This window comes from Cebus imitator, unplaced genomic scaffold, assembly GCF_001604975.1.
Source record: "Cebus imitator isolate Cc_AM_T3 unplaced genomic scaffold, Cebus_imitator-1.0 Scaffold79, whole genome shotgun sequence".
Taxonomy (NCBI): Eukaryota; Metazoa; Chordata; class Mammalia; order Primates; family Cebidae; genus Cebus; species Cebus imitator.
In genome coordinates this window covers 953,816-973,536 of record NW_016107394.1, presented here as the reverse complement: position 1 = coordinate 973,536, position 19,721 = coordinate 953,816, and the positions used below count along the sequence as shown (strand labels likewise).

The following is a 19,721-nucleotide window of genomic DNA, read 5'->3' as shown; positions in this document are numbered from 1 at the left end:
CTAAGAGAGGGTTCCTTTCCCCAATGCTCTGCTCGTGGTTAAAAAAAAAAAAATGGAGTGACCCCTTCTGGCTAATTGCAAAGGCGGCAGGGCTTATTTGAGACAGACAGACATGCAAGCCCCTGAAATATTTTGTCTGAAACTCAATTCCAGGCTTCAGGCTGATGCTCTAGAAAGGAAAACCAGATCTGAGGAATCCAAAGCCAGGTGACAGGCACAATGTAAATAGGCAGAACAAATGCCTGCCGACTAAAACCCTGCTTCAGGGAGAAGGCCATGCTCCACGGTGTAGAGAAGGCCCAGGAAACTCATAGGTTGCTGACTGTAGGGAAAATAAAAGGCACAGGTAAGGGTGGAGAATTCCTATTCTCTAGGTGCTCCCTGCTTCAGGATTGCACGTTGCAATGGTACATGTGAGTGGCATCTGTCTGGGGTCACTGGGACTTGGGGACAAAATAAAAGGAATGCCTTTCTTGCTCACACCCCAAGTTTTTGCTAAAAGAAGGGAAATGAGGAATGCCTCCATTTCCCTTACTTTCAGAATGAGCAACCAGCTCTCTTTACAACCCCAGTTTATACTCCCTCTGGTGTGTATCCTGAACCATGGAGACTGCTTTAACTCTCAATATCTGGAGAACAAAATGCCTCATAGTCCTCTGCACAAAGGTTTGGCCAACTTATAAAGGACTGGCTGGGCCTCAGGAGTTATTTCCATACTATTGGGCAGTTGGACCTTTTTATATAGGCACAAGGACAGATGGTCTGAGGCTCCATATGTACAGCCATCTAAGGAAAGGTCACAAGAGGCAATCTCAAAAAACTAAAATGAATCCCAGAGGCACCCCCAACAGAGAAGCTAGCCCCCTTCAGCCCTGCTCCTCCAGGTCCATGCCAACCTCTATGTATCCAGCTTCAGTCTCTCTCCTGTCCTCTCCTAGAAATCCTTACATTAGACAAGCCCCAGTCTCACTCTTGCCCCTCCAACAGATGCCTGGTGAATTTGGTTCCAGTAAGGTCCAGGTCCTCTTCTCTCTATAGAAATTAAATTAAGGGGATCTTGGCAAATTTTCAGATAACCCTGATATATAGAGGTTTTTTTTGGCAATTAACTCAAGTATTTAAGCACTCCTGAAAAAAAATGTCACTTTGAAATCAAACCCTGATGAACACTGAGAAGCAAACTGTTCTGCAAGTGGCAGAAAAATTTGGGGATGAGCTTTGTATCACATATAGCACATCAGGGAGGGGGGCAAACTTTATCCAACTGGAAGAAAAGTGGTAGCAGCAAATGACCCTGGAGGGGATTCCAATGACGAGATGGGAGACTGGAAGAGGAGACATTTTCAGGTGTTCATAATGGGGGGCTTATGTAGAACTAGAACCACACTTCAATTATAGATAGACCAGGAATTTAATAGGTAGACCATGATAGACCAGGAATTTCATAAAAATATCACTGCCCTCTAGGAAAGGCTTAAAGGGCCCTTGGTAAAGCACATCCCTCTATCTCCTAATTCAGTTGGTCAATAATTATGAAGGAAAAATTTATTATCCAAGCAGCCCCCAATATCATGAGAACACTGCAGAAATGGGCTCTGACACCAGACAGTACTTTAGAAAACCTCTGGACATTGAGCCTTTTACAATAAAGATAGATAAAAACCAGAAGCAGCTTTTATGGCCACCATGCAAGCCCACAAACCCCAGAATTCCTAAGGTGTACCTCTTAATGGCTACAGATGTGGCAAGAACAGTTTAGCCACTGCTGTGTGAGGTTGAATTTCTTTCACCAGGGTGAAACAGCTTACGGTACAATGTTGTTTGTATATTTCACTTTTTGTTTCCATAATCTTGGGCACTAGGTTCTTTCCTTGTATAATACACAGGTTTATTCCATGCATATTTAACCTTATAAAACTTTATTTCTCTTCCCTGGTGGCCAATCTCCAAATGGTTAGGTAACTGGAGCCTCGGGCGATGGCTCCCTTGTGCTGGCAACCCTTTAATAAACCTCTGGGAGGAAGCTACTGTTTTCCCTTTAACACCACTTCTCAGCAGGATGTAGCTAAGACTAGCCATTATCCATATTCTAATGGCAGATGTGCCTCTTCAGAAGGGGAAATGAGGCAGACAAGAGACAGGGAAATAATGGGTACAAGAGGCAATTCCTCAGCAAAGGCCCCACACTTAAGCCTGGAATCCTGCAGCCCCGTAATGGGAACAGACATTCCTATTTTCATGCCCCAAAGTAGCTGTTTGGCCTGCTATGGCCCCTTATCCTGTACCCATATAAGCCCCAGACCCCAGGCTCCACAAATAGATGAACCAATTAGCAGATAAGCAGACAACAAGATGAACAGAATAAAACAGAACAGCATGGCAAAGAGAAAAGGAGCATATGAACTGTGAGGACTTTTGCTGGGGGTGATCAGATACAAGATTGGCCACTGGGTGGTCAAACTCCAGGGGAAGATTATCTTCTCACTGCATCCCTCTTCCAGCACATCCACTTGGGCTTCAGGAGTCACTGGTTCCTGCCCTGCATGCTGCTGTGTGGCTGGACTGCTGGGTCCTGCACCTGCCCGTGTGCATGCCTCCCTCCTGTAAGGTGTTTAAGTGTGCAAGACAGTTGAAAACATGAGCCGCACCCCTGTCACATGTGCTGTGATGGGGGTTGGTGAGCTCTGTTTCACTAGGGTGGCTCTTGTAAGCCTGAGAAGTAGTGATGGTCAGTGCTCAGCAAAGCAAAATATGTAGATTGCCCTGAAAAAAGAAGAGGAAAAATGGGAACATAATATATAATAGACATGTAAGGGCAGAAGATCCAGAGGATTATGTCCAATGGTAGAACCCAAGGACAGTATTCACCAAGGCCATCACAAATGATCTGATGACATGGACACCAACACTATTAAATAGTGCAGTGATGGCTTTCTTCAGATCAGAACACAAGACAGCAGTCAGATAGGCTTATCAATACCTATGAGGATAAGAGGGTGATAGTGAGGCCAGGTGGTAACATTTAACCCTGAGAAGTCAGAAGGCTGCAATTCAGTAAGAGCTGGCAAGGTCACAGGGTACACTAAGGGGGCTTGACCCAGAGAGGTGTGAAGATTAAATATTTTCCCCCAAGGACCAAATTAGATTTGCAGCCAGCAGGGCTCTAACTCAGCACTTATGAACAAGTCAAAAATGGACGATCAGAAGGCTAAGATAATTACTAGTGAAGCCAATGTCAGGCCCATTTCCCAAACTTGTGTCTGTTTCTAGATCAGTAACTCATTGAAGAGGTACCTGAATCCTTAAGTAGAAAAGCCCTGAAAATGCCCCCATTACATATCATGATTCTCCCAGTTCCTCCTCACAGGTACCTGTGATAATTTATTCAGGCAACTGTACTTTGGAGAAAGAATAACTGGACACTAAGGATTACCGAACAGTTTGAGTCAACCCCAATATCCAGAAATTGGAAGTACAGTCATGGCTCCTCTATTTACTACATAGACTAGTATCTAGAATAGAGCCCCCACTTTAAACAGTTTCCATGCGTCCGGGATCCACAGACTGACCCACCCACTGGTTATTTTTCTAGTCACTTAAAGTTACTATTTTAAAGTTACTGTTCCACGTTGTTTAACTACCATATACCCTTTGTTCTGAAACTGCCCTCTCCACCAAAATAGAAAGCTTTTTCAATGCATGATAGAGAACTTTGCAGTTGTATTGCTTTCTATTCCAGTTGTATCATCAGAAAGTTCATATTCATACGGGATAGAAGATATGACTCAGTTTGCCTCAGGCACATTAACACTGTCGTGTGCCATAGTATAGTCCTAAAAGACATGGACTGCCTGAACATTCCAGAGAACATCAGTGATCCAATGGTGTATCACATAGATTGTGCCAAAAGAACACGAGGTGCTTTCTAAAGGCCTTAGTAAGACATATGCTCCAGAGGTTGGAGACAAATCCAAAAAACTTTCAGGATGCATCATGTCAGAAGTATTTAACTAGGTCCAGGGTTACACTGAACATCTCCAGAGGAAAGCAGCAGCCTTCATCTTGCATCTGCTATCCTTAAGAGGAGGGCACAATGAGTAATAGGTCTCTTTGGATTCTGGAGAGAACATTTGTCACCTAGGAATCCTGCCCTGGCCCGTATGTGAAAAGCCATAAAAGGCTTCCAACTTTAAGAGGGCCCAGAGCAGGAATGAGTGCTATAGCAGGTCCAGGCTTTGGTGCAAGCATCACTGCCACGTAAGCCTTAGGAACTGACAGACAAGTGTTGCAGGTGCCAGTGGTAGGAAGAGATGCAGGACGGAGCTTATGGAATTATAGCTATCTCTGGTATTTTTAAATTAGTCTTGTCTACAGCAAAACAATTGTATTTTGAGAAATAGCTCCTGGTATTTTACTGGGCTCTGGTCATGAGGTACCCAGTGATCGTCCATTCTAAACAGCCTATTATGAAATGGTTTGTCTGACCTACCACACTATAGACTACCACTGGACCTGTCCAGGTCTATAAGATGGAAGTGGTTAATCTGGGACCAAGCCTGACAGAACCAGAGAGTATACGTTGCATGAACAGGTAGTACAGATTCAGGGAACCCACACCATTTGCACCAGTCCTCCTTCCTCACATTGGGTCATGGCTCTGTGGAGTAGTGCCATATGACCAACTGAAGCTACAGCCTGTTTCCAGATGCACTGGCAAGCTATGGTCTAAGATGCATGGCACATGCATTATAGCCATATACAGGAGCAATTTCAAGAGAACAGAGAAGCAATCTTCAATTAGTGAGACTTTTTATACTTGGTTTTCCAGTTTCTGTGGAAGAAAAAGTGGCCCAAGATGACAATTTCTCCAAATCCCTGGACAGCAGCCAATGCCTTCTGTCTGGTCAGGGGCTTAGAAAGAGACTAGATGATTAGAAACAAGGAGGACTGGGAGAGGGACATAAATATGAGTATATGGGAGTATATGAGTACATGGGAGTCAGACCAAAATTATGAAGTTTCTTGTATCTTTAAAAGATTCTACCAGAAGAGGCACTGAACCATCAAAGTGATTCTTCCAGTTGAAGTTAGCTAGGCTTCATTGTTCAGCTCAGAACTGGAATTATGGGTTATAGTGGGTTATAGAATGACATCCGTGGCAACAGATGACCTTATGTATGGTTCCTAAAGCCCAGATGTATTGCTCCTCAAGGAGGCCACTTAGTGGCAGTTCAGAACAACATCGAGCCTCTTTATTCTGGGATGGCCAGTAATTTCTTTTTATAATTATGTTTGTTTTGGCCATGGGTTTAACCTTTCTTGTCCACAGAGCCTTGGCCATTAGGACAACTTTGATGTCTTCCAAAATCGCTTATCTACAGGCAAGAGAACCAACACGGTACATGATCAAAGGAGTAGACATGTTTCACAGCAAAGGATATGCAGGACAGAATAGGGCTGATGACCATGGGATTCACTAGTAGTATAACATATCAACTACCAGAAGCAGTTTTCTTCAGGATATTGAGGTTACCATCTAAGAATAAAAACTAAAGCAGCATCTCAGAAAACACTTAACAGAAACAATGTCAGCCTTCAGAATACATTATGTGTGTTTAGAGATCAATATGGTGCTGGGTCTCCAATAGAAGTAACGCATACTAGCAGCCACTGGGTTAAAAATAGCAGTATCTTATATATAGTCATTTCTAATAGTCCACTAGGAGACTGACTTCCCATCTCTGGAAGTCTTGGCTCTTCAGGGTTGGAAATTCTGGTTACCAAAGCAGATTCATTCTGGGCAAGGGACTCAAGGTCCCATTGAGCTATAACCAACAGCTATCAGGATACCTTGGATTACTATGCCCAGGGGTCAACATTTGTGGATGAGTTGCCATACTGGAAAAAGTAATTGAGCTTGATTAGCAGGAAGAGAGGGTTGCAATGTATGGAAGAGATATGCAAAATATGTGAAGCCAGGTGATCCACTTGGATGTTTTCTGGTGCTTCCTTGATTAAAGTGTCAGTCCCCTCAGGAATAAAGGATTGGGGTCACCACTAGGTAAGCCACCAAGATTTGCCATTGTGATAGTTGAGGGTGAGAATTGAGTAGGAAAGGAATGAGGGGAAGAGCTGTGGTGTAAAACTTCAGGTGAAATGCCTGTAGTTTGTTCTACTAACCTTAAGATTCCCTTCAGAAAGGGAGGCCAACTGGAGCTATGAAGGAGATGCTTTTCCACATCTGTTTCAAGGAGATCCATGCAGTGAAAGAATGGACTGTGGTGGCCATGAAAATATGCCTTTCAGACTTCAATGCAGACAGTATATTGGATGGCCTCAGTCACCATGCTCTGTGCTCTATAAATACATGGATTTGTCTGGGCTCCATTTCCCTTCGGTTGTTTCTAACCAATGAATCAGCACATAACTATTAAGACAGGCCTAATCTTGTGAGATACTGGACTCTTTGTAGGCACCCTTGTTCGAGGTCTCCATTAGCCTTTCCAAAACTTTCTTAGAGATGCACAGACATATAAAACATTTATTTTCCTTCCACCCTCCCAAAGATGAGGCTTGCATTGTGACCTCATGGCTCCTAGCATCTTGAGATCCCTCTCTCTCTCCATCTTTCTTTATGGCCATTTTCCCTCCAGCCCCCTTCAATAAAGCCTCTGAGATATCTAGTTCCATCTTTGTTCTTGGGAAGACCCATGCTAACACAATTACGGCAAGTCCCACAGGAAAGTCTTCAACTTTATGCCTACAACAGTTGGTCCCTGGGAAGAACTTATACCTTTTATGAGTAGAGTCCATTGAGATCTCTTTTCAAAGACTTCTGTCAAAGACATTTAAGAAGGAATAGAGGGACTTTCTGAGGTCTGTCCTGGGGAGACAGTGCTGCTGTGGGGGGGCGGGGTGCTGACCTGGTGGGGAGTGGCCAGTCTGCTTCCCTGCTGTTTTGTGTGAGCAACCCCTAATCCTCTTACTCCTGGATCTGCCCCTTTGGCACACCCACTTCTTACCAAGTCATACAGCTTTATCTGCCTCCCTCCACTGTGTACCCTTAGGAAGTGGCTCCCCACCTATGGGGCTCGGGCCTTGACAGTGCTGGGAGCCGGTAGGCATCCTCCCACACCTGTCCCAGTTCTTTGCTTCCTTGCTTTCAAGGGGCCCTACCTCCAAAGTTGTGGGGAGGAGCATGAGTTGGAAAATTCGCCTGAGGGCTGGTGCAGGCTTGGAGCTGGGGGCAGTGCACTGCCCTGGGAGTGTGTCCCGGCCAGTGAATGAAACCTTGTGTGACTGAGCTCAAGAGCTCAGATTCTTTTCAGAAGTGAGACTTTCCAAAAGGACCAATGACTCTTTCTTGTGCCCTTTCATTTTTTCCTACTCTGTAACTATGTCCTGATCCCGCCATGCAAGACCTTCCAAATTAGTCAGGAATAAAGATGTAAACCAAAGAAAAACGGCCAACTACTAAAGACCACCAAGACAGCCAAAATGTGGCATCAGTCAAGACTAAGCCCTGGAAAATTAAAGCAATTAATTTAAGAAAGACGTTTAAAAAAAAAAAAAAAAAAACCCAAACCACCCATGCCAGTCAGAAGCCTTCTGACAAGAGCTGGAGCAGCACGAATGAATTTGGATAGGACTGAGATTCTTTTTCAGAACTGGAATCCTTAACCTGCAATAGGTTTACAATGGTGCTATGAAGCACCTCTTAGCAGGTGACTCTCACAACCCCCATCGGTAATAGCCAAATTCTTAAAGACTTTTGCAAGACATTGGAGACCAAAAGCTTCCACTTTTGAAGGGTTTAGAAAAGCAACATGATTGTGATTATAAAATACTCCCTGATTTGGGAGTAAAGCACTCAAAATGACTCGATTTCAGTGAAAGACGCCCAAGTCCTTCCTAATCCAGAGACTAACTGGTGTACAAAATCCCTCTTTAAAGCTAAGAGCCAAGAGACAACTCAGTCTTTGTCCCAAAGAGTTGAGGATTCCAAAAATCAGTATCCCTAATCACAGTGGCCCTGCAGATGGGATCCTTCTTGTGCCACTGAAAGGGAGATGCAGTGGTGAAGAACTATTCTCTGAAGAGACATTGAATGATAGCAGTGGTTCCCCCAAAATGTTTGCTCAGGACAGTGTGTGGTCCTTTGTCTTAAAAGAGCAAGCCCCAAAGTTACCTCTTAAGGAAACCCCAGCATTCAGTTAGAAGAGTTGGGGTCACGAGTAGAATCTCTTTAGTTATCCAGTTCTTACCAGGATTCTGTTAAAAATGGATGTGGAGTAGCAATCATTTCAGTCTTAAGGTTATGCCTGAAAGGAACCGTAGAAACTGCTTGGCTCTTGGTGAGTCTACATCTCCTACCGTAATGATTTTTTTTTTTTTTTTTTTTGCAGCCTCAAAATAAGTGATCCTTGGTGCTAAAGCCAGATCAAGAGACCTTCAAAACTACTGCAAGTCAACAGGAAGTTTGTTACCACCTCTCTTCTAAGACAGCCTTTGGTGCTATACTACTCCAGTGGGTACTTCCTGGGGATGACCCAGGTCATGGTGAGATCCTGGGTGAGGCCCCAGATCCACTCGAGATTCCTGGTGCTATTCCAGTTCAAGGAGAGATCTTTGGTATTCTTTTAAAGCAACAAGAAACTCTTGGCATGAGTGCGGGTGTTGTCCTAGATGTGCCTGTCTTCCTTTCTCTTCCTTCAAACCCAATTGCTACCTTTAATGCTCCTTCCAAATGGCCTGAGCCCCAAAGCACTGTCCCATATGAACTTGCAGTCCAGGGTGGTATGCATATCTAGCTTTTTGGCTCATGACACACTTCTCAAACTCAGAAAAATTCACTTTCCAGTTATGGCTATAAGCAATGCAGAAAATGAGAAGCAGGTTCATATAAGCTTCCTGTCAGCTAACACTCAAGGGTTCCCATTAAGTTCTGAGAGAGGACTCTTCCATGCTTCATTGGGTGTTTCCCAATTTCCTGTTGATTTTAAGATTTCAAGGGTCTCTTGATTATCTGGTTTAGCACCAAGGGTCAGTTGTTTTGAGCCTGCCAAGAGGCATCTGGAGGCTACAAAGAAAACCAAGAGGCCCCAGAAGGAAAAGCAGCCCAAAGGTTTAATGGTTTGTTGTCAAAATTGCCTTTAAATGGCCCCAGATCAGAATCCATGGACAGTAGATGTGCTCATGGGAAGAACAAAAATTGAAATTGAACCCACATCCTGTTGATAATGTAACTAAGAATAAAGAAAGCATGACAGTCATCGAGGTGGAGAAGTGGACATAAAACAAGAAATCACATTCAACTTGTCACAAAGGACATTTCAGTGCTAATGTCCCAGAAACTGAAAAATTGAAAAATTCTGAAGTTGACAACAAACCAAACCTCCAAAATTGTTCGTACAAACTGTAAGAAATGGCATTAAGCGTACACTATTTACCAACTGAAACAAATGTGTCCTTTAAAAAATTCAATATTGAAGATTTTGGCAAGACATTAAGAACAAATCTTATAAACTCCTAAAAGACACTAAAACCCATAACAATTCTATGAGCTCTGTTGCTGCTGATATGAGTTGTGATCATCTCAAAGAGCAGAAGTCATGTTTTAGTGTTCCACTAGCCTGGCTTTAACTGCAACTCCATCCCACATTCTTCACACTCCACCATAAGTCGTCATGCCAGTATACACAACGAAGGTGATCAACACATAACTCCCGAAAATATACAAAGTAAAGAACCAAAAGATTGATCTCCAGTTCAACCAACTGTCTTATCATTAATGAAAGATAGGGGATTAACATTGGAGCAAGTGGGAGACAGAGACCCTGACTCAACTCTCAGAAGCCCCACCAGAGAATTCCTCCCCATCAAAGTCAGAAGGAGGAAGAATCAGCAGAGGATAGCCAGTTTGCTTAATAGCTGCAAAGCTATCCTCTACATTGTAAGAAAAGACCTCAAGACGCAAACTTACAAGGAGAGTCACAAAATTTTCATCAATGTCCATCTTAGGAAACCACCGTGTTAAATGAACTTTTTTCCAATGGGCAAACTACTATGCTTTCCAACTCACATATCAGCTCAGCTACTAACCAAACATCCACAAACTCACATGAATATTCAAAACTCAAATTTTTATACCAACCTCAAACTCATCCAAGACTGAAACCAAAACAAGTATTGCTCCAGGGATAATTACTCTTGACAGTTGTTCCAAGAATTTTTATCAGTTGCCACCAAGAAATAATGAAGTAGTGTATTGTAACCAGTTACTGTACGGCAGCAGAATTTTGGACTTAGCTGATCTCTCATATCAGGATGCATCCCATACTCAAATTGAAGATGTTGCTGCACAGTTGGGACAGCTTATCTAAGTTCAATTATGTGAAACTACAGGACGAAAAGTTGCAAGTACACCCACAAGCCTTGTGGCATATAATGTGCCTACTCCCGACTGTATTTTTGCTGTACAATACATACAGCAGAAACCACCTTCAAGTGTACAAAATCATGGTTCATCATTAACAAAGCAAAGAACACATCCCCGAAAAAGATAAAAATCCAACCCATCAAGACATCGGGTGGAAAACAGAGCCCACAGTTGTAAGTTATTAAGAAAATGATCAGCAGAAGTAGGAAACATTGTCACATATGTATAGCACAATATGTGACATTTGGATAGCATTGAAATTTCAAAATTTTGTCCACACAATGTTCCTACTGTATTTGGGAAAATTTCTTCCTCAACCAAATTATGGAAACCACTGGCTCAAATGAGGTCCATTATACAACCCAAACAGTATTTTCTCTACTCATAAAATTACGGAGATATCCTGAGTCAGCAGGGGAAAAGATGAAGGGTTAACCTTTTGATTCACTCAGCTTATTTCATCTCAAAATGGAATCCAATGGGAAGGCATTCACTGATACCTGAGAATTACAAGCTTTAACGATGAATGCCCATCAAAAAGCCCATCCTTTGACCCAGCCCTCCTCTCCACTTAACCAGTGTGCTAACATGATAGCTGGCAATGACCAGATACAGTTTCAGCAGGTTAAGGAGCAACTCATGCATCAGAGACTGCCAACATTGCCTGGTATCTCTCATGAAACACTCTTACTGGAGTTGGCACTAACTCTCAGGAATGTAAATGTAGTGTGTTCAGGTGGAATTACACTGGTTTCTACCAAAAGAGAAGAGGAAGTCTGCTCGTCCAGTGTTAGAACATCAGAGTTGTCCACAGTGGACAGTGCACAGAAAGATTTCAATGATTATGCCATGAACTTCTTTACTGATCATAAAAAAGCCTAATGTCTATAAAGATTCTGAACTGCCCACCTGCAACTGTCTTGATCGAGTTATACAAAAAGACACAGCCCCATATTATACACACCTTGGGTCAGGACCAAGTGTTTCTGAAGTCAGGGAAATCAGGGAGAATAGGATTTGTTCTAAAAGGAAATGCAGTAAGGATAGAAACAGTATTGTAGACCAGTAAACAAGGGACAAGCTCTCATGGGTGTCAAATGCTAAGTGGGTTTTAAGAAGCAGCAGTGATGAATAGTTTGGTCCAGCAGCGTGTAGGTCACCACTGTCCAACTGCTGTGATGGTGGTGCTCATGGTATGGGATGGCATCCCCCTTTCAAAAGCCGATCAGCTATAAACAGTGCTCACAGAAAATCTATCATACAGTGGGCATCCTGCCGATGGAAGATGCACCCTCAATGAAAATTGTACGTGTACATGTCAAGGAATTGATCCAGATACTTGTGGAGCTTCATTCTCTTTTGGCTGTTCATGGAATATGTACTTTAATGGCTGTAAGTTTGGTAGAAGCCCAAGCCCCAGAAGATTTAGAATTGATCCAAGCTCTTCCTTACATGAAAAAACCTTGAAGATAACAGTTTGGCCACAGGATTAGCTCCAATTTATAAGCACTTTGCTCCAGTAGCTTACCAGAACCAGGTGGAGTATGAAAACGTTGCCCAAGAATGTTGGCTTGGTGGCAAAAATGGTCATCTCTTCTCTGGGGTCACCGCTTGCATGAACTTCTGTGCCCACCCCCACAGGGACATTCAGAACACGAGTTAAAGTACAAACCATAGTGCTTCCATTCAAGGAGATAACCACTCTTTGGATGTTGTTCCTCAAGATGAACAGCTCCATATGCTACCTCTTTATAAACTGTCAGACACAGTTGAGTTTGGCTCCAAGGAAGAAATGGAAGCCAAGATCAAATTTGGGGACTTTGGGGACATTGAGGTCCTGGCACCCCATGGCAAAAAAAAAAAAAAAAAAAAAAAAAAAAAAAAAAAAAAAAAAAAAAAAAAAAAAAAAAAAAAAAAAAAAAAAAAACAGCAAAAAAAACGTCTTTCACTCAGCCTGTTACCTGTTTTGGGAAGAAGAGGGCTACAATAATATTGGAGGTTTTTGCACATAACATAAAGGCAGTGGAGAAGAAAGCTGTTCGCCAAATCAAGCAGAAGAATAACTCAAACAGTAAGGCTTTGCCACTGCCAACCTTAGGGAGTACAACAGACCATGTGACCTGCAGTAAAACTGATCACCATTTTACCTGAAAAAGTTCAGTCAACACTAAACCTATTCACTGATGCCATCTTGCCCAATAAAAGAGCCATCTCCAGGCTTCTCCTGGTCCCTGAAGACTGCTTCAGCGACACTAACTCCACTGAAGAATAATCCAACAGCCTTGTGTGGGTTTTAAGCAGCACTCCCCACTGCACGATGCCTTCAGGAAGATGCAGTGGTGCCCATGCAGCTGCTGCAGAAGGCCCTGGCATTTCACAGCTTGAGGCAGTGGTTCCTCTCCCTGCCCTGTCTGCTCCTGTGGAGCCCCTTATTAATTCTGAGCCTCCCACTAGTGTGACTGAGCCACTAATGTCTCATCAGCCAAACCAGCAGCCATTCTTCCTCACCTCTGCTCAAGACCTTGCCTCTTCCACAATGGAAGATGAGCAGCACTCTGAAGCAGATGAGCCTCTATCAGGGGAGCTCCTATCTGATGACCTCTTGTCACCTGCTGAGGAAAAATTGCTCCACATTGATTAGTATTGTTCAGACAATGAGCACATCTTTTTCGATGCAAATACTGGTGGATTGGCCATTGCACCTGCTCAGGGCTTGGTTTTGATTGTATGTGCCTGGGGAGAGCAGCACTCTACCACTCCTGTTGAGCATCTCAACCACAGTAATCCAACCTGTCTCTCCTCTGTCTCGTTACCAGCACAAAAACCTGAGTAAGCCCCAATACTGTTTGGAACTAAACAAGATTAAGGTTGAGGCTAAAGAAGCTAAGAAGAAAATGAAGACCTCAGAACAGAAACACCAGGCAGCTAATGAAGGTCCAGAACTGCCCTTTGAAGTGAATGAATTGAACCTATTTTCTTTTCATAAAGCATTAATATTAACCCATGACAGTGTTGTCACCATGTCCCCTTATGGTCTCACACATGCTGCAGGGCTCTGTAACTATTGGGTCTGAAGGACTTTCTCCCTCTTAATGCATTTGCTAGTTCAGTGCATTTGTTTCAAGGTGCTGTTAAAAGAAAGTCATGCTGTCATTTACTATATCTTCATCTCACCCGTTTCAAGTCTGATATATAAACAGGGTGGGTATTCCTAAATTTTCACAATTAGACAATACATATTTTAAGCAAAAATAAGAGTTTTATAGTATTAAATGTTTCAGTTAGAAATTAACCTTGATAGGATCACTGTTTGGTGCTTTAAGTCTGTTTACTAAGAAACATTTTTAGAGGATTTGATCAGGTTCATCTTCTATGATATAAAATCAAGACACAGTGTTAACTACACAGCTTCTGATGTTTAAACACATGCAACCTGTTAAAAATAAGCTGAATTATTTAATGCTGCCATTGCTCCAACATCTTCCATTCACTGCTAGAAAACTGGCATGTTTTTTTGAAATAAACTTATGAAATGTTTCCTCTTAAAATATTTCTCCTGTGTAAATCATTGTAAACATTTTAAAAGCACTTCCTGTTTTTAAAGGCAGCTTGAATATAGTAAAAGAATCCTATTGTCTATGGTTTGTGCATATTCGCTTAAGGAGAAATAATTTATCCTTTTGTATAGAGTTCCATCTTAATAATTGGAATGTGTGTTCTAAAAAAAGAAATAAAGGAGGGAGGGGCCCAGATGGCCTGATAGAAACAGCTCTGGTCTTTGCCTTTGGGCACCACATACACAAACTGAGCTTTAGTCAGCTTTCGTTTTTCAAAAATCACTGTTTCCACCCTCTGGAAGGTACCATTCACCCTCTGAAGGTCCCGTCTTTACCACAGCAAGTCTCTCCCTGGTGACTTTGGCCTGCAAATTAGACACTTCAGCTCATCCAGTAGTCAATTCTGATCTGTCCTCTTTCCGGCTTCCCACCCATCCTACTAAGCACACTAACACATGCTCACTTGGGCTTTGGGAGTTGCAGGCTCCCATTTTGGACACTGCTATGGGGCTGGAGCCCAGGGGTGCTCCCACTCCCATAAGGGGCTTGAGCACACACAGCATCTAAACGCGAGCCACACCCTTGTCACATATCCTGCAATGAGGGTCAGGGAACTCCATGTCCTCTGAGAGCTTGTCTGCTACACAAAAAATAGCAAGTTAAAACACAGAACTGTCAGATCTGTTTCTTTTCCATATCCTGCCACTCTTGTAAGTTAAAGGAATGTTGGCTTCATTTCCCTTCAGAGATCTAGCTGTCACATGGGACTGGAGTAAAGCCCTGGGGCAACCAAAGGCATCTTTTCCTGGAAGACTCCAAGACTGAACTACATTGGCCAAGATCCCTAGACTTTGTTATGGTATCTCTTTCACAATTTGAAATGGCTCCTATTTCTTCTTTTATAATGTTAATGGCTTTGCTACAGACTGCAGCAATGACATTAAATGATGGCATTTGGCTCAGTCAAAAGGTACAGTTCAGAACCATGTGGTCTCTTAGAGGTGCCATCCCCAGCCCCATCACAACAGCCACAGGTGCACGTGGTACATGGTGCCTTCCCTCCCAGCTCAGGTGCCTCAGTGTCCAGCAGCAAGCAGAAGCCATGCACAATGCCTACAAAGGGCAGGAGAAAACTGCAGCTGCCTTAGGGCCCTGCATAGAAGTTTTTCCTCTAGACCTCCGCCCTTTTACCACTTACGCTGTGTTTTTCTCCTTTCCCCAATTTTTTTTCCTACTCCTTAGGTGAGAAGGTTCTAGCACTCTGCTTATGATAGAAATAATGAAGTGCCCCCTGCTGGCTAATAATTGTAAATATGGCTGGCCTCATTTGAGACTTAGATACATGCAGGCCTCTGAAATATTTTGTCTGAAACTCAATTCCAGGCTTCAGGCTGAGGCCCTAGAAAGGAAACCAGATCTGAGGAATCCAAAGCCAGGTGACAGGCACAATGTAAATAGGCAGAACAAATGCCTGCCGACTAAAACCCTGATTCAGGGAAGGAGGCCATGCTCCACGGCATAGATAAGGGCCAGGAAACTCAAAGGTTGCCGACAGTAGGGAAAATACAGACACAGGCAACAGTGGGTAATTCCTATTCTCTAGGTGCTCCCTGCTTCACAGTTGCAGGTTACAGTGGTATGCATGGGTGGCATCTGTCTAGGGTCACTGGGACTTGGGGACAAAAGAGGGAATGCTTTCTCATACCCCAAGCTTTTGGTGAAAGAAGGGAAATGAGGAATGCCTATATTTCCCTTACTTACAGAATGGGCAACCAGCTCTCTTTACCACCCCCAACTTTTACTCCTCTGGAGTGTATCCTGAACCATGGAGACTGCTTTAACCCTCAATACCTGGAGAACAAAATGCCTCATAGCCCTCTGCACAAAGGTTTGGCCAAATTATAAAGGACTGGCTGGGCTTAGGAGTCATTTCAATACTATTAGGCAGTTGGACTTTTTTTTATATAGGCATGAAGACAGATTGAGGTTCCATATGTACAGACTTTCTATTACCTTGCAGGGCAATTTACAGCATTGTAGGGCTAATGAAGCCCTCCTGTTTGCCATCTAAGGAAAGGTCACAAGAGGCAATCCCAAAAAACTAAAGAAATGAATTCCACAGGCACCCCAGCTGAGCAGCCAGCTCCCTCCAGCCCTGCTTCTCCAGGTCCATGTCAACCTCCCTATCCAGCTTCAGTCTCTCTCCTGCCCCATCCTAGAAATCCTCACAATAGACAAGCCCCAGTATCACTGTTGCACCTCCAACTGATGCCTGGTGAATTTGGCTCCAGTAAGGTCCAGGTCCTATTCTCTCCACAGAAATTAAAGCAAATTAAGGGAATCTTGGCAAGTTTTCAGATATCCCGGAGAGTCTTTTTTTTTTTTTTTTTTTTTTTTTGAGACGGAGTTTTGCTCTTGTTACCCAGGCTGGAGTGCAATGGCGCGATCTCGGCTCACCGCAACCTCCGCCTCCTGGGTTCAGGCAATTCTCCTGCCTCAGCCTCCTGAGTAGCTGGGATTACAGGCATGCGCCACCATGCCCAGCTCATTTTTTGTATTTTTAGTAGAGATGGGGGTTTCACCATGTTGACCAGGATGGTCTCGATCTGTTGACCTTGTGATCCACCCGCCTCGGCTTCCCAAAGTGCTGGGATTACAGGCGTGAGCCACCGCACCCAGCCCCCGGAGAGTCTTTATATAGGTTGTTATGTATGGAGAGAAAGAGAGAGAGGGTTTTTAGAATGTAACCCAAATATTTAAGCCCTCTTGAAAATGTTACTCTGAAATCAAACCCTGTTGGACACTGAGAAGCAAGCTAAGCTGCTCTGCCAGTGTGAGAAAAATTTGGGGATGAGTTTTGTATCACATAGCGTCAGGGAGAAGGGCTAACTTTATCCAACTGGAAGAAAAGTGGCAACAGCAAATGACCCTGGATGGGATTCCAGTGACTAGAGGAGACTGGAAGAGGCGGCCTTTTCAGGCGTGCATAATGGATGGCTTTTTTAGAACTAAGACCAAGCCTCAATTAGATGTACCAGGAATTTGATGAAATAGACCATGATATAACAGGAATTTAACAAAAATCTGTTTTGGAAAGGCTAGAAGGGCCCTTGAAAGCACAGCTATCTCCTGATTCAGCTGATGAATTAGGAAGGATAAATTTATTACCCAGGCAGCCCCTGATATCAGGAGGACATTGCAGAAATGGGCCCTGGGACCAGACACTACTTTAAAGAACCTCGGGAAAGTGGCTACCTCAGTCTTTCATGATAAAGATGGGGAGACACAAAAAAGCAGAAGCAGTTTTTATGGCCACCATACCATCCCACAAACTCCAGAATTCCCAAGGTGTATTTATTAATTGCTGCAGATGAGGCAAGAGTGGCTAAACTTTACCTCTTCTAAAGTTTAACCACTCCTGTATGAGGTTTAATTTCTTTCATCAGGGTGAACAGCTCAGGGTACAATGTTGTTAGTATATTTCACTTATTGTCATATCTTTGGCACTAGATTCTTTCCCTGTATAATGCCCATGTATAACCCCTGCATACTAAACCTTATAAAATGATTTCTCTTGCCTTGTGGCCAAACTCCAAATGGTTAGGCAACTGGAATCTCAGACAATGGCTTTCTATTGCCAAGGACACTTAAATAAACCTCTGGGAGGAATGTAACTGTTTTCCCTTAAGTTCTACCACCTGTCAAGCAGGAATTAGCTAAGATTGGTCCTTATCCATATTCTAACGGCAGCTACGTGTGCATCTTCAGAGGGGAATACAGACAAGAGACAGGAAAATACTGGCTACAAGAGGGCTATTCCTGAGCAAAGGCCCCACCTTCTTCAGCCTGAAAGCCAGTGTCCCTAAATGGCATCATGCCTCAAAGTTGCCTTTTGGCCTGCCATAACCCCCTATCCTATACTCACATAAACCCCAGACACCAGGCTCTACAAAAGATAAGCAGATGAACAGATGAGCAGACATGGAGATGAACAGAACAGCAGCAAAGAGAAAAGGAGCATATGAACTCAGGAGTTTGGTGGGAGTAGTCAGAGAAGAAATTGGCCACTGGATGGCCAAATTCCAGGGGAAGATTATTTTCTCACTGCATCCCCTTTCCAGCTCCCTAGCCATACCACTGGGAGCCACATCCACCACTCAGACCTCCCATTCCTTCAAGTTTGTGTGCAACTGTTTCTGGACACCCAACAAGAGCTTAGGATATGGCAAGCTGTCACACTGGCTTTCTGTGCTTGCAAAAAAGGCAGAGGGTCCACTGAGCTGTTTAATGCCTAAACTGTCTGTAGCTGGCAAGGGTAAAATAATCTGTTGTATCAAATCCACTTGAGCTTCGGGAGTCAGGTTTCTGTCCTGCATGCTGCTGTGGGACTGGAGCACAGGCTCCTGCCCTACCCATCTGCATGCTCCCTTCCTCCTGTAAGGTTTACGTGTGCATGATAGTTGAACAGATGAGCCACACCCATCACATGTCCTGTGGTGAGGGCAGGGGAACTCTCACTAGGGTGGCTCTTGTAAACCTGAAAAATAGTGCTGGACACTGCTCAGCAAGCAAAAAACTTAGATTTCCCTGGAAGACAGAAAGAGGGAAGGGAACATATTATAATAGTCAGGAGGGGAGAAGATCAAGATTATGTCCAATGGGAGAAGCCAGAAGACATTATTCACCAAGGCCATCAAATTATCTGATAACATGAACACCAACACTACTAAATAGTGCAGTGATGGTTTTCCTCAGGCCAGAATACATGGCAGCAGTGGTAGTCACAGACAGAGGCTGATCAATACCTATGGGGATAAAAAGTTATAGTGAGGCCAGGTGGTAACATTTAACATCAAGAAGTCAGAAGGCTGCAGTTCTGTAAGAGCCAGAAAGGTCAGAGGGGACACTAAGGGGGCTTGCCCAGAGAGAGGGTTGTGGAGATTGTTGAGTATTGTCCCCCAAGGACCAAATTAGTTATGCAGCCAGGAAGGCTCTGCTCACCACTTATGAGCAAGACAAAAGTGGAGGATCAGAAGGCTGAGATAATCACCAGTGAAGTCAATGTTAGGTTCAATTCCCAAACTCGTGTCAGCTTCTATACCTAGAACTCCTTGAAGAGGTACCTGAATCCTTAAGTAGAAAAGCCCTGAAAAAGCCCCCATCATATACCATGATTATCTCAGTTCCTCCTCAAGGCACCTGTGATAATTTACTCAGACAACTGTACATTGGGGAAGGAATAACTTGACTTTGAGGATTACTGAACAGTTTGAGTCAACATTGATATCCAGAAATTAGAAGTATAGTCATGGTTCCTCAGTTTACTACAAAGCCTAATATCTAGAATAGAGTCTCTGCTTTAAACAGTCTCCATGTATCCTGGATGCAGAGACCCACACTGGTTATTTTTCTAGTCACTTAAATTGCTATTCCAGGTTGTTTAAAACTATCATATGGGGACTTTGTTCTGAACCTGCTCTCTCCACCCAAATAGAAAGCTTTTTGAATGCATGATAGAGAACTTGGCATTTTCTTGCTTTCTATTTCAGTTATATGATCAGAAAGTTCATATTCATACAGGATAGAAAATAAGACTCATACAGTTTGCCTCAGACACATTAACTGTCATCTGCCATATAGTCCTACAAGACTTGGACTGCCTGAACATCCCAGAGAACATCAGTGATCCAATGGTATCATGTTGATTGTGCCAAATGAACATGAGG

The 19,721-nt window shown here is 43.4% G+C and overlaps 1 pseudogene; it reads left to right on the top strand.

The window, feature by feature from the left end:
- Nucleotides 1–7,396: 7,396 nt before the first annotated feature.
- LOC108307413 lies at nt 7,397–13,512 on the top strand (annotated as a pseudogene).
- Nucleotides 13,513–19,721: the final 6,209 nt, after the last annotated feature.